At 37.1% G+C, this 13,653-nt stretch overlaps 1 pseudogene; it reads left to right on the forward strand.

Moving 5' to 3' along the window:
• The first annotated feature begins 8,847 nt into the window (after positions 1–8,847).
• LOC125400001 (small ribosomal subunit protein uS17 pseudogene) overlaps positions 8,848–13,653 on the forward strand; it is a 51,559-nt pseudogene continuing 46,753 nt past the window's right edge.

Raw genomic sequence — 13,653 nt, forward strand, 5'->3', positions numbered from 1 at the left:
CTTCAGCATTTCACTTCTGAAGGACAGAGGTCAGGGAAGAAAATTTCAGTAAGATTGCTTCCTCCTGAGTGTTACTAGGGAGACTGTTTTTAGCTTCTAGGGGTTGGAGAGCAAGGAGAATGTTTAGTGTTCCTTTGACTGCTAGCTGCTGTGTGTTAATCTTCACTTGTATCTTCCCAGGACATTCTTTCTGTGTGAGTGTTTACCCTTCTCAGGACATTCGCCCTGTGGGAGTAGGGCCTATTCTGATGACCTCATTAATTTGACCATATACAAAGACTGTCTCCAAATTTGGTTACTATTAGAGGTTTGAGGCTAGATATCTAGTACATCTTTTTAAAGATAATTAATTAATTGTGTGTGTGTGTACATTTGAGTAAATGTATGCTATGTATGTGCAAATGCTGAGGAATCCCAAAGAGGACATCAGATACCTTAGAAATGGAGCTACAGGTGGTTGTGAGCTCCCCAATATGGGTGCTGGGAACTGAATTCAGGTCCTAAGGGAGAGTAAAAAATGCTTTTACACTCTGTGCCTTCTCTCCAGATCCTAGAATATTGTTGAAAGTTTAATCTATATTATAGCACTGATCATTTCACATATGTTTCAATTATTCAGCATAATGCACCTTGTTTCTTTAGTTGCTGTGTACTATGCCATCACATAGATTCATCTCACTGTATTTATTCTCATCAGACAATGAGTATTTGGCTATTTCTACATTTTAGTTTTTGTGACCAACACCTTAATGAACACTTGTGTACTGTAAGATTTTTTTATGAATGTACATATTCAATTTTATAGGAGTGGAATTTCTGAGTTTTCAGTAAGATGTGGATATGAAATAAATACTTTCTAATTTGCTGAATTTTAATTATCTGGCAGATTTTACCTATAGAGTCCCAATTGGTATCAAATTTTTGATTTTTCTGTCTCAACCTCTCAAGTGTTAACAATATAAGTGTGTCCTACTACATCCTGTTTTCTAATTGCAGGTTTGATTTGTGTTTTCTTCATGAATAATAATGCTGAGTGTCTTTTTTAGAGCATAGTGACTATTTACACATTATTTCTAGAGTAATGCAATTGTTTTACATTTAAATTTTTTCAAACATTCTTGTTTCCTCAATAAATATTTACGACCACATTTCTATCAGTGAGGCATAAAAAACATGTAAGAAATTTCAGACTGAAAGGGCCTGGGTGTCTCCTTTTAGGAATGTGTGATCCTCAAGGCAGATTGTCACGGGCCATGAGCTTAGATGAGAGCGGCAGTGCTGAGAGTGGGGTGGGACAGGAGGCGAATGAAAGTTATTTGGTCTCCATTTAGCCCTCCACGAATTTAGGTTTTCCCTCAGAGGGCAGAGACCTGCAATTAAGACAAAATGATTTAGCAATGATTTCAGTGATGGACTTAGAGAAATACAAACTCTGTGAAGCCTAAGGCAACAGGAATTCCATTTGCTTGTTTGTTTGTTTTTGGATATCTCTGACAAATTCCATAGCAAATGCTAAAGACAACACAGGACCAGGCCAAAAGGAAGTTGAGACTGGGCTGATTCACAGACAGTGGTGTGCACAGTGGCTCCTGGATGTTTTAGAGGCTATCTGTGTGGTAGCTTCAGTTAACAAATACTGCTCCTGTCCACAGCACCATGGGTGACCTTTCCAGACATAGAAGGCATTCCACCAGGGTCAGGATCACTGCAAAAGGAACATAGTGGGTGGCACATGGTGACCTAGAAGACCAGCTGAGTGCCCCTAAGGCATGGGGCTCCCCAAAGTCAGGAAAATTTTGGACATATTTGGAGACTACTCACCAAAGCAGATAAATTCTAGTTTGATTATTAATTCCACTCTACTTCTACTTTTTTGCTAGCGTACCTTGAGGAATAAGGTACCTTACAGATAAATAAGATGTGACCTCTCCCCTAGATAAGTGAATATCTTAAGATATTATTCTTAAGAATAAGAGAGGGGACACAAATATAATAAGATTATTATTAGGAAAGATATAAAGTGTTTAGTAGTTGGCATCTTAAATAGACTCTTCATTCTACTTGTCATAATCTATAATCAGTCCTAAAGCTGAATCAGTGAACCTTTTCAGACTCAGAATACTCTTTATTTTTGATGTCTATTCCATTCCACTTGTTTTGCATTTGTGTCTTCTTGATTGTTTTCTCAATTTCTGTGTTTCTGCCTGATTTCATAAGAATGAAGTATTTACTTAATCTTTGAGACTTTTTAGATTGGGTGGTTGTCTGTTCTGCACACTATACCTTCCTTGTTCTCCTGTCTGGCCTGAGACTTTACAAATACTTTACGGACTTGTCAGTGTGATGACATCCACAAGGAATGCTGAGATTTTTTTTGTAGATGTAGGCTGAAGAGATAGACAGTAAATCTGAATAATATAATGTGTTTTTAAAGAACTTTCAAATAGTTTGGAATAAAGAGAATACCATGGAGTGGACAGGGGCCAGCTTATGAAAGTTTAAGAATACTGGATTTTACTTTGAAGACAAGCAATGGGCAAATCTGTTTTTGAAGAAGTCTCATTTTGGAAATGCCACAATAACTTTCCTAGAGGCTTTCAAGCGTAAGGAAACCTGTTAACAGCATTCCACATGAAAGATGATGGTGGTTAAAGATGTGGCATCAGACATGAAGAGAAGTTTAGATGATTGGAAAACCCTTATAAAACAGCTTCAAATTGTTGTAATTTATCAGCTGTAGAGGTGAGGTGAGAGGAGAAAATAATAAAATAAATGTCAGTTTTCTGGCATTGGCCGTTGGGTGAGTGATGGAACTATAAAGACGAGAATCCAGAAGGAAAAGCGTCATGACGAAGTGGGCAGAACATCTTGTTCTCCTGTCTGTATTGCTTTGGAGATCTCCACGTTTGAATGAGGCATGATGATTGCTTCTATATTTTATTGCATCGCCCAAAGCAATTCATCTGGTTCCTTCAAATAATGTTTTGTTTATTGTGATGGTTAATCTTGGTTGTCAACTTGATGGGATTTAGAATCACCTAGGAGACACATTCTTGGGAATGTTTGGGAGGGTGCTTCCAGAAAAATTTAACTGAAGAAGGAAGATAGAGCTTGAATATGGGCAGCACATATCCCCACAGTGCTGGGGTCCCAAATGGAATAAAAAGGAGATGGTGAGTGAAGCCCTAACATTGATTTATCTCTGCTTCCTAACTGTAGATGCATCATGATCATGCATTTCATGCTCTTGTTTCGTGTCTCCCATGCCTGATTGACTGTATCCCCTTCAACCATGAGTCAAAACAAACCCTTCATTTTAAAAGCTTCTTATTCTCAGGATTTTGCCACATCTCCCATGCCTGATTGACTATATCCCCTTCAACCATGAGTTAAAATAAACCCTTCATTTTAAAAGCTTCTTATTCTCAGGATTTTGCCACAGCGATGTGAAAATTAATCAATACATTTGTTCTCTTAATTTTAAATGCTATGTATCCTTCTCTGCATGAAATAGAATTCCCCGGGCCACAGAAAACTTACTATCATATAGAGAATGGTTGCACCAAGAAACAACATGGTGGATTGCTGTTTTTTGACCCCCATTAAATGTCACTTACACACTAATATATCAGAAGGCCTTTTAGTTCATATTTTAGGAATATCATTATATTTTTATGTCTTATTGAGAATAGTTAATTCTGTTTTTCATTCCTTTATTGTTGACAAATTTATCAGCTAGGATATTTCAGAAAAAGTGCAAGAATATTTATTATTCATTTACTAAGTATAGTTGAATAAAATGTCAGGTGTGTATGTATTTGCTGTTGATTTTTTTAAATAAAAAGGACCTAGGTTATTTTCTTCTTTATGCTCTATTATTCACAAGTACTGTTCATGTTATCCTCTTGTTTGTAACCCCATGGGTTCATGCCAGCTGCCACAGCTCCTAGGGTTAGGGACTCACACTGAAATATCTTCTATAGTGGTGCATATTCCCAACAGATTTCTCTTTTTGACCAAACCCTGGCCCGAATAGATTAATATTATCGTGGTTGGCATGGACCAAGGAAGAGTCATTGCCCAGAAAACCGAATATTGCAGCCTAAATAAACCATTGTTTCTTTACCAAAGGAAAAGAGTATAAGGGTTGATCAACAGTATTTACTTACAGGAAAGAAAAGAAGCGATCACTGAAATGTGGGAACAGAACTAGTCAATATGAGTTTGGAGTGGTCTAAATCTGTCTGTAACCTACTATTATCTGTCTGTCATCTATCTATCTTTAATCAATCAGTATCTATCTGTCTATCTATCTGTCTATCTATCTATCTATCTATCTATCTATCTATCTATCTATCTATACATCCATCTATCATCCATATATCCATCCATCCATCCATCCATCATCTGTCTGTCTGTCTGTCTGTCTTAGTTAAGGTTTATATTGTTGTGAAGAGGCAGCATGACCACATCAACTCTTATAAAGAAAACATTTAATTGTGTGACTTAAAGTCTCAGCCCATTGTTATCATGATGGGGAACATGGAGATATGCAGGCAGACAGACATGGTGCTGTATCTAAGAGTGCTACATCTGGCAGGGAACTAGAAGTAAACTGACTGTCACATTAAAGGAAGGTTGAGCAAAATAGACTTCAAAGCTTGTCCTCACAGTGACATACTTCCTCCAACAATAGTGTCTCCTAATAGTGTCTCCAACAATAGTGTCTCCTAATGGTGTCACTCCTTTTAGGGGGCATTTTCTTTCAAACCATCACACTATCTTATATATTTGTCTAATATCTGTTATCTATCTGTCTAATATATCTATGCTTTATATATGTACTGTGGGAGGAGGCCACTTGTCGGTTATGGCTTCTCAGCCCATAAATAATCACATAGAAACTGTATAATTAAATCACTGCTTGACACATTAGCTCTAGATTATTATTGGCTAGCTCTTACATATTAATTTAATCCATTTCTAGTAATCTGTCTATCGCTACGAGGCTGTGGCTTACTGGGTAAAGTTCTGGTGGCTCTCTCAAGTGGGGTTACATGGCTTCTCCCTGACTCTGCCTTCTTCTCCCAGCATTCAGTTTAGTTTTCTCCACCTCTCTCTGTTCTACTTTATCAGGCCAAGCCAGTTTTCTTTATTCATTAATGAATAATAGCAGCATATTATTATATATCATATAGTAATCATAACATATATCCATCCATCCCCCGTTGTCTATCTGCCCATCATGAGTCTAGGTACCTGCTTTCTAATTTTACTAGTTTCAATCCAGAATAATGTAACATCCTTTAACTTATTTTTTCCCAGAAACATAATATAAGAACTTATCAATATTTTGCTTAAAAATATAATAAAAATAAATTGTCTCCATATTAGTAGTAAGCCAGCAATGTCTTAGGGATGCATTATTTTCTCTAAATACATGAATCTAATATAACAACTGCTATTAATTATTTCTGATATTTGTGAGACCTATTCTTTCACATTTTTGGTAAATTGGGGTGATGGTCATTTAAAAAATCCTCTAAAGGTATTTATAATTGTTCACAAACGAAATCTAGACTTTTCCCTACCTTAGGCTAAAATCTGGTTCAAGCCCTGAACTTAAGTCCTTTTCCTGTCACACACAAACAATGTGTACAGTAGTTATTTTTTGTTACTTTAAAAAATATGTATTTTTATTTATGTGCACTGGTGTTTTTCCTGCATGTATGTCTGTGTAAGGGTGTTGGAACCCTGTAACTGATGTTACAGACAGACTTGAGCTGTCACGTGGGTGCCAGGAATTGAACCCCAGTCCTCGGGAAGAGAAGCCAGTGTTCTTAACTGCTGTGCCATCTCTTCATCTCCTTATGCTACTTTTAATAGTCATCATTCCTTTTCTGAATTAAGATCCATGTTTACCTTGTTGCTCTGGCTTCAACAGAATATATTTTAAGCTTCATTCTCTGTTGAACTGTGTTTCCTCCTTGATTCTTATAGCCTATATCATAATGGATATACTGTGAAAAGACCCTCAAATCCAAATCAGGACTATGGTGGTATCTGGTCTTATGGGTGAAACAGCTACCAAGTTCTCAGTGCCTCCAACATGCAGCCAGCAGTTATTTATGGACTAACTAGTCTGAATTATGTAAGCCAATGTAACATATCCTCTTTGTAAAACATAGTCAATTATATTGGTTCTGTTCTTCTGAACTCTGACCATCAGTGGTTAGTGACTCAAATCAAGAGATTCCTTGATCCGTTTGGTTAAAGTTCTTGCTTGTAGATGAACTGAAAATACTTTGATTTCCAGGTCAAGTCACATTTAAAACTCTTTTATTTGCATAATGATAAATAATAATTTTGTCATTTAAAAGCTTGGTACATTTTTATAATTAAAAATTTAAAAGTTAGGTGTAGCTATATTCTAAAATTTTCTTTCCTTTATGTTTAAAAACCACTTGTATTATGAGTGAGTACATATGATAATTGTCTTTCTGTATCTGGGTTACCTGACTCAAAATAATGTTTTCTAGCTCCATCCATTTGCCTGCAAAATTCAATATGTAATTTTTTTCTACTGTGTAGTACTCCATTGTATAAATGTATCACACTATCCTTATCTATTTTTTGGTCGAAGGGCATTTAGGTTTTTTTCTAGTTTCTGGCTATGATAAACAATGCTGCTTTCTTTGAGGCATGACTGAGTGTCCTATGGATATATACCCAAAAGTGATATTACTAGGTCTTGAGGAAGGTTGTTTCCTAATTTTTTGAGAAATTGCCACTCTGACATCCAAAGGGGCTGTAGCAGTTTGCCTTCCCACCAGCAATGCAGAAGTGTTCCTTTTACTGCAAAACCTCTCCACCATAAGTTGTCATCAGGTGTAAGATGGAATCTCAGAGTAGTTTTGATTTGCATTTCTCTGATGACTAAGGACGCTGAACATTTTCTTACGTGTTTTTCAACCACTTTAGATTCCTCTGTGGAAAGTTCTCTGTTTAGGTCTGTACTCCAGTTTTTTAAAAATTGGATTATTTGTTCTTTTGATGACCAATTTCTTGAGTTCTTTGTGTAATTTGAAGATCAGACCTCTGTCTGATGTGGGGTTAATAAAGATCTTTTCCCATTCTGTACACTGTCATTTTGTCTTGTTGACCATGTCTTTTGCTTTACAGAAGCTTTTCAGTTTCAAGATGTCCCATTTTTTAAGTTTCTCTCAGTGTCTGTGCTGCTGGGGTTATATTTAGGAAGTAGTCTCCTGTGTCAATGAGTTCAAGTGTACTTCCCACTTTCTCTTCTATAAGGTTCAGTGTGGCTGGCTTTATGTTGAGGTCTTTGATCCATTTAAACCTGAGTTTTGTGCATGGTGATAGATATGGGTTTATTTTCATTCTTCTACATGTTGATATCCAGTTATGCCAGCACCACTTGTTAAACATATTTTCTTTTTCTATTTGATATTTTTGCTTCTTTGTCAAAAATCAGGCGTTCGAAGGTGTGTGGATTAATATCTGGTTCTTCAATTCGGTTCCATTGGTCCTCCTGTCTGTTTTTTTGCCAATACCAGTCTGTTTTCAATACTGTAGCTCTGTAGTAGAGTTTGAAGTCAGGGATTGTGATGCTTCCAGAAGTTCTTTTATTGTATATAGGATTATTTTGGCTATCCTGGATTTTTTGCTTTTGCTTATGAAGTTGAGTATTGTTCTTTCAAGGTCTGTGAAGAATTTTATTGGGATTTTGATAGGCATTGCATTGAATGTATATATTGCTTTTGATAAGATTGTCGTTTTTACTATGTTAATTATATTTACCCAAGAACATGGGAGATCTTTCCACTTTCTGGTGTCTTCTTCAGTTTCTTTCTTCAAAGATTTAAAGTTCTTGTCATACAAGTCTTCCACTTGTTTGGTTAGAGTTATTCTGAGATATTTTATGCTATTTGTGGCTATTGTGAAGGGTGATGTTTCTCTGAACTTTCTAACCAGGGTAAGTATGCTTCATTTGATGTTCACTGGCTAGTCTTTACAACTCAGTATTTACACAGTTACTTCTATAAACACAAAATCTTAAAATAAAAGGAACATATATACTAATCTTACTCATGACATTAAAAACATTTTTACTAAGGGAATCCCAACAGATACCTACATTTTTCTCTGTGTGTATATATATGGAGGTACGGGTGCTGTTTCCATGCATGCTTGTGTAAAAGAGAGTACCGTCTTGTATGCTGTTCCTCCTGGGCTGTTCATCTAATTTTTTGAGACACAGTTTCTTCATGGTCTGGAGCTCACTGACTAAACTAGTCTGGGTGGCATCAAGCACCAGGGACTATACCTGTCTCCAGTGCTGCGATTATACGCATGTGCCAATATCACCAGGTTTTTCTCCGCATGGGCTTTAGGGATCACACTCAGACTCTCACGCTTGCACAGTGAGCACTTTGCTGAGATATCGTCCCACCCTTCTGTCTCTACATTTTAATTTTTTTACGTATTTGCTCCACAAATGTTGCCTTCACTGTGTGAGGGACCTATAAAAATGAATGATGTATCTCTAGGCCACACTCAGTCTACCTTCTAGTACGTATGGGTAAATCAATAGATAAAGGGACCAGTGACACAATAGAATTACTAAAAAAAATTTGTTATCATAATGTATGTGCATGTGTGTGTGTGAATAAAGTTGTTGGACAGTTATAAAGCCACACAACAAAAGACTTGCTAGTCTTCAATGGTGGGTTAATTTCATCCTTAATTAGACTGGATTAGGAAACAGAACCTGAGGCATTACCAAGGCAGGCCTTTGGCTATACACCATTTCTTTGGCTGGTGTCCTAGATGGCAATAAATGGAAAAAGGAAAAAGCCAGATGAGCTTCACAAGTTCACGTCCTCTGTTCCCCATGACCTGAGACGAGAGCAGGTTGTACCTGTTTACCTTCCCCACAATGACTGTGCCCTATGGTGTGTTTTATAAACTTCTCTGTAGTCTAAGAACAATGGACACTTTGCCTTAAAGAGGAAAATTCTTCTAATTATATTGGAAAGCTATGTGACGACAGTAACTGATGGTCTGATTATGAGGCGAGTGAATTTGAGCCTCCATGATGAGTCCAGCCTTTTCTTGTTTCTGTGTTTTCCCTTAGTTCAGAAACGGAGTGGGCAAGTAGGTTGAGAAATCAGTCCAAGGATTCAGTTAGATGAATAGTTCATTTCGGACCCTCCTTGCCTCCAGAACCTCACCTGGACAACCCTGGGGTTTTGCAAATTGAATTTGGCTTATGCAAGACTGACTTAGAATCTTGGTGTTGGTGTGTTCTCAGAGGCAGAGCTGGCCCGCAGGCAGCAGTGGAATTTGATAAACTGACTGGGAAAGGGCCCTGGGGCAAAGAAAGGATATGAATGTTCTCTGCATCTTTGTAGTTGGAGAATGCACAACCAAGTTCATTTACAAGGAGATGGATACAGGAAGGTGAGGTGATCAGAGGTTGAATTTAAAAGAATCCACTCCTATTCCCCCAATGCAATTTTGGAGAATAGTCAAATATTCCTTAACTTCTGTATCCTTTGACCCACTAATAATTTCTCCAGAAGGACTATGATGACTGACGATTTGACTCTACATTGTGTAATTGTTGTAGAAGCACCAAGTGATCACTCTCAACATCATTTGAAAAGTGGATAACTCCTTCTCTCTAAACTTAATGAAATTTGAGCAGCAGTCCCCAATTACACTTTCATAACCAAAGGGCAAGTTAGGAGGCAAGTGCCTAGGCATTTGAACAAAATAGTGAGAAAAGTGGTTAATTTTTTCCATGCTTACTTTTATATGCTCATTTATCTATTAAAGAATTACTTATTATTGAATATTTGTTACATACAGAGCACTGAGTGAGGAGTCTCTAAAGTCAAAATTCTTTTCTGTTTTACCAGAAGCATGGTGGTGGCAGCCAGTGAAGTTCCAGCTAACTTCACAGTCATTGACTCTTTCTAAGACATTTGTCACGTTTTGTATTTTTCTTTTTAATTTGGAAGGAGCTCTGTGAATATAGAAGCTTCACACCAGTCTTCTCCTGTTCTGTTTTGCTTTTTTTGAATCTGGAAAAGACAAGAGAAAGGAAGTTGACATTTGAATGGCTATTTTTGCCTTAGGAATCATGCTAATTTTGTTGTTCATATTTTCTCATTAGGTTTGGAGATGTTGCTTGCATTTCTTTATTTGCATATGTCAGTTCTTCCTGTCTGGAACCCCTTCCTCCTGTTGCTTGTACTTGGTAGCATTTGTCATTCTTTATACTGAACTCATCCAAATACCTTAGACTTGGTGAGATTTCTTTTCCCATTTTTTTTTCCTGAGACATCTTTTTGTGTGCACAGGCTCTTCTCAAATTTGCCATTTTTGTTCCTGCTGTCTCCTTCTTATGAGGGCTGACATTACTGGCATGTACCACCACACCTGGCTTACCTTGTTCTTCTTGATCCCCAGACCAAGGCTGGATGCGTCTCGCAGCACCTATGGTTGTGAGTCTTAGAACTCTGTCCACAGATCACAATTGCTATCCATGTCTGATTTCCCTTGCTCCACTCTGAGTTCTGTGGTGGTAGATTCTGTGCTATTCAACTGTTTGTTCTTAAGATACAGTGCAGTTTGTATCATTGTATGGGAAGCCTATCCAGTGTCAGCTCACTGACTGAAATGGGATTGATTCCGTTGTCTGGACCAAACTTTTGAAGAGGATCACATTCTCTTCCTTTTGAGAACTGAGCTCGTGAAGCAACTTCTGATAACAACTTGTTTCCTAGTTTATTGATGACAGGGTAAAGGTGCTTTTTAGAGAAAAGAAACAGATTTTTCCAGGAACAGAGGGTATATTCCTGGTGTGAGGGAATAAATCAGCATTTTAGCTTGTAAATCAGGTTTTTTTTTTGATGTATCTGCCAGATTCAGTCCCTCAGCTCTAAAGTGCTTTTATGTTTCTATTCATGAGACTGAATTGTAGAACCTCTAAGAAACCTTGCAGAACTCAGACAATATACAGTGAGTTACCGATCAGCGTTTTCAACAGATGTTTTAGCTGCAAAAATTGGCTTGACCTGCATATTATGGTTTATAAATTCAATATCAATCTTTATCATCCTTGTTTTATGTACAGCATAGGATCAAAGGTGTCCAGCCTGTACCTTGAAAGTAGATATCTCACTGATATTTGATTATTGCAATTCATTAAGTCCTAATAAATTAGTCATGTTTATTAACTACATTTATTACCTTAGAGATATATAATTTCAAAAATTCCTAGAAGCCTCCCTCCAAATCCTAATTTTAAAAGTTCTTCCTCATGCATATTTATGAACATTCAGGGAAGCTATCTTTAAGAAAAAACAAAACTAGGCAGAATGAACAGAAGTAAGAGAATAACTTTAATACAGTTTGTTTGGGCTGCCAAGTGTTTCTTAGGAGGGCTGTGAACTAAACTGATGGGTTGTGTATAAATAGAAGGAAAAAAATCTCAATGAAAGTTATTCATTTGTTTTAATGAGTTTTGAATCCACTGGATTAAGAGAAAATTCATCTGATTTAATTGAGTGACACTAATTGGCAAGGAGAAGGAAATCAGTAGTCTGTGCTTCATAGCTCTCCAAAGTTCTTATTTTCTTCTAATTTCTGACAGGTTAACATTCTTTCTTTGTGCTCTGTGAGCAGATTCTAAAAATAGTTCTGTAGTTATTGAGATAGACCAGAGCAGATTAGGAAACGTTCTGTGTAGTTAGTTCTTTTTCATGTTTTAAATCAAAGGTTAAGATTTTTGTTCTTTGAATTGTTTCTTTAAATATAAAAGTAACTATCTTGTTTATATGTAAAGTTTATGAGAGGATGAGGTGGGAGAAAGAAGGTTTGTGGGAAGGATAAGACTGGTTTAGAAGAAACAGGAGGGAAATGCAATTGGTCTTTGATATCTGGGTGTTCTGTACCACTGACTCAACCAATGTCAGAAAACATTAACAAATAGATTTGTAGTAAACATTTTCAGAATTCTTGTCATTTCTCCTAAAACATAACAAAAAACATTCATATGACATTTGCATATGAATTCTTTAGTTTTGTCTTTTAATTTATTATCATTTTGTTTATTCACTCATTCACTTATTCAGTGTGTGTGTGTGTGTGTGTGTGTGTGTGTGTGTGTGTGTGTGTGTGTGTTTGTGTGTGTGCCAGTGTAGGCTAGATAGAAGACAAACTATGGGATCAGTTCCCTCTTTTCATCATGTTGGACCCTGGGATGGAACTCAGGTAATCAGGCTTGGTTAAAAGTACCTTTACCCACAGAACCATCTTGCTAGCTCTTGCATTTATACTATATTAGGCCATGTAAGTAGTCTGGAGATGAAAGTACACAACAGAATGTGCAAATAGTTCTCCATTTCATTTAGGGAACTTGAGCATCTGTGGCTTTTGGTACCTCCAGGAATGCTGGAACTTGTCTTTTGTGAGATACTCAAGGACAGTTGCATCAAATTTTATGAGGCTGAAGATAGCTTATCTGAGGTGAGTCTTATGGTCTAGAATCCCAGCAAATGAGGACTCATGAAGATGATTATGATAGTAGCCTATAAGGCATCAAGGTCTGAAAAAGAAAGGCTGCAGGGTGCACAGGAGATGGTCTTTCTACAGCTCAGGATCTCCAGCCTGATACATGTCTCTTCACTGTGGCAGAGCATAGACGCAATAATAATTTTTAGATCTGAAAAGTCCATATAAATATGGGATAATAGGTATCTCAGGAATAATTTATGAAGACAAATGACCTTCACATGACCCTGGAGAGAGGGTCATCCCCCACCCAACTGCAGAATGGAGACTGAGACAGAAATTAAGTTTATTAAAACTTGCATTATTGTGCACACCTGAGTCAGTGGACAGAGATGAATGTTCACTCTAACCACATTTCCTGGGGCCAAACATCTCAGATCATTATGTGCTCATGAGGAGACATAGTTTTATTTGATTGCATTTGTTCATTTACTATAATTTGATAATATTTCCTATGAGCACACATTTAAATAATTATTTAACTAAAATGATGTTTTCAGAGTTAGCCTGGCAAGGGGGGTTTGGAATCAGAAGACTCTAGTCATGTCTGATACTCCAGCATGTGGTTTAGATTTGAATCTCATTATGACTTAGCACAAATCAGAGTGGACTTGCTATTTAAATGTGGGTGGAGTTATATACAGTAAATGCCTCTCAAAATCATGATCATAGTACAAAATGATATTGACTTCTGACATAGACATTCAATCCCTGGTTTTAGAAAATGTCCCTAGAGTTTCCTCCTTGAATCTTTGCGTAGGGGTATATGAGATTTTAGTTGTTGTTCTATGTTTTGGGTTAGCTTGAAGGGGGAAGTTAGAGGTATGACTCTAGGGTTGGGAAGCATGCTGAACCTGGCCGTGGGACCAAACACTTAATTCTGGGAAGCTGCAGTTTGTGGCCTGTGAACATGGACCTCTTTACTAGGTCATCACTCTGTGAGTTTGACACAAAGCCACAGTTATACTCTGGCTATAACTGGGCTTCCACACTGGTTTCTGAGTTATTACTTTTGTATAGCTGCTCTTTAATTAGAATATGAGAATCTATTCC

This window comes from Myodes glareolus, chromosome 27, assembly GCF_982192425.1.
Source record: "Myodes glareolus chromosome 27, mMyoGla1.1, whole genome shotgun sequence".
Classification (NCBI taxonomy): Eukaryota; Metazoa; Chordata; class Mammalia; order Rodentia; family Cricetidae; genus Myodes; species Myodes glareolus.